The sequence below is a fragment of the Monomorium pharaonis genome, unplaced genomic scaffold (assembly GCF_013373865.1).
Source record: "Monomorium pharaonis isolate MP-MQ-018 unplaced genomic scaffold, ASM1337386v2 scaffold_413, whole genome shotgun sequence".
Taxonomy (NCBI): Eukaryota; Metazoa; Arthropoda; class Insecta; order Hymenoptera; family Formicidae; genus Monomorium; species Monomorium pharaonis.
The window spans coordinates 7501-10000 of NW_023415707.1; the positions used below are offsets into that span (position 1 = coordinate 7501).

Genomic DNA, 2500 nt, shown 5'->3' on the forward strand with positions numbered 1-2500 from the left:
GTTCTCTTCGTTTCGGCGTTGCGAAAGCAACACGCGACGGGGGGAGCTGTGGCTCTCTTCGCTTCGGCGTTGCGGAAGCAACACGCGACGGGAGAGTCGGGCTCTCCTAGGCCTTTGATTCCCTTAATGGGATTCTTTAGGCCTGGGGATAGGGCTATTAGTTACTTGGGCAAGTGAAGCGAATACATAGCCTCTCCTTGTCAAGTCAGACGTCCACCTCCTCGTGGTACCGCTGGATGCAGTGTGGCGCGCCTCTTTGAGGTTGCGCTCCTGTAACTAAGTGGCGTCGTGGCGTAGTGCGCCCCGAAGGTCTTCGGGCCATGTGCCTAGGTCATGGTGAGTTGTGGGGCCAAGAAAGACCAGGCTTCTTGGGGAGCTCTCGGCTGTCAATCCGTTTGCTCCCCTACACGCAGTAAATTCTATGATGGAACAAAATAATAGATTGAATGTCCCGGGCTCTCGGATGGCCCGGGGTCTGCGTGTGCAGAGCGAATGCTCTGCCAGTGCGGAGGACCCTGACGGGGTCGTATCTGGCTCTAGGCGATCCACTTCGGATGGAGCCTTAAATACGGCTGAACACGGCAGCCATAACAGAGCCGAGGCTGAACACGGCAGCCAAGAGTCTTACAGTTGTGGGCACTGCCCCAAGGAGTTCCGGACCAAGAGTGGTCTTGGGCTGCACGTAGCAAGAGCCCACATTGAGGTGGCCAACAGGGCTGTCAATGTCGAGCGTGTTAAGGCCAGATGGTCTGTGGAGGAAGTTCGTCTCATGGCTCGTGCTGAGGCTACAGCCACCTTAGCCGGGGATGTTCTCTTCATGAACCAGCACCTGCAGGAGAGAATCCCTGATAGGAGTCTCGAAGCCATCAAGGGTAAGCGTCGACAAGAGGCTTACCGCGAGATGGTTAGAGGCTTCTGCCAAGAGATGCGGCAGCGTTGCACGATGGGCAGTGCTGCTGACATCGATGAGGGCGACCGGACGGACGAAGCAATGATAGGAGCTGAGTCCGTCCCGATAACGGCCATGGAGACAGCTATTAACGAAAGATCGAACGATCCAAGCGCACATCAGCCTCCCCCTGGGCAGAGTTCTCAGAGGCTGCGTGACCATATACAATTACTCATAGAGCAGAGTACAGCGGTCCGCGGCTTTGAGGCTGATACTCTCGTAGGCACGGCGAGAGATGCTCTCCTGTCGGGGGCGGTCGACGTCCATGCCATTGAGAGATGGCTGGGCAAGATCTTCCCGCCGGCAGTTCAAGTGCGCCCTCCACAACGCGCGAAGACTAGACGGCCCGGTCCTCATCCGACCGTCAGAGAGAATAAGAAGCAGAAAAGGAAGAGGGAATTTGCGGTCACGCAATCCCTGTACAAGAAGAACAAGAAAACCTGCCTCGCACATATACTCGAGGGTGACTCGGGACGCAAGCGTCCGTCCGCTGTTGAATTCTGCGATTACTGGCGTCCCGTTATGGAGGCGACCAGTGTCGCGGATGGAGATATGACGGCCTTGCGGAACCGGTTTCGAGTCGAGGACAGGATGGCGAGTGCTAGCCAGAGCCTTCCGTCGGGTGCCAGAGGGATTCATCTCGAAGGCCTCGGCGAGGGCGCCGTCGCAGACCCAGTCAATGCGATGGATAGGACCTTGCTCTGGGATCCGATCACTACAGCCGAAATCAGACGGATCTCTGTAAAGACTGGCACTGCGCCCGGATTGGATCAGATTACGCCGAGAATGTGGAACGCTGTTCCCTTCGTTCTTCGTGCGCTTCTGTTCAATCTGCTGCTTCTTGCGAGGGAGGTTCCCATGTCGATCGCCACAACACGAACGGTATTCCTGGAGAAGGGAGGTATGTCCGCCGTGCCTGCACCCGCGGAGTACCGACCTCTAAGTATAGGATCCGTCGTATTGAGACACTTCCACAAGATAATTGCGAAACGATTAGCAGCTCTTGACATCTTCGACGCTCGCCAAAGGGGTTTTCGGCCGGTGGATGGTGTCTGTGAGAACGTCACAGTGCTGTCCGCCGTGCTCGGGGATGCCCGGAGGCAGCGAAGAACTTTACATCTGGCATGTGTAGACCTGTCGAAGGCATTCGACACGGTCTCGCACGCCGCAATACACACAACTCTCGATGAGCTGGGACTCCCTAGGGAGTTTCGGGAGTATGTGAGAGCTGTCTATTCGGGTGCTCGGACGGTATTGCATATGTCCGGCACCAAGGAAGTGTCGGCCATTAAAGTCGGCCGTGGCGTGAGACAGGGAGACCCGCTGTCGCCCCTGTTGTTCAATCTGGTCGTGGATAGAGCACTGGGAATTCTCTCGGAGGATGTTGGTTACCGGATGGGTGGTCGGCTCGTCAGCGCCCTTGGCTACGCTGACGACATTGTGCTCCTGGCCTCTACCAAGGCAGGTCTACAGGAGAACTTGACACGGCTTCACGAGGCCTTTATGCGAAATGGACTTAGCATCAACGCTAAGAAGACTGGAGTGCTGTCC

General features: G+C 56.7%; 1 pseudogene; it reads left to right on the forward strand.

Annotated features, from left to right (window-relative positions):
• Nucleotides 1-2500, forward strand: part of LOC118648398 — an 8293-nt pseudogene that overhangs the window by 3006 nt on the left and 2787 nt on the right.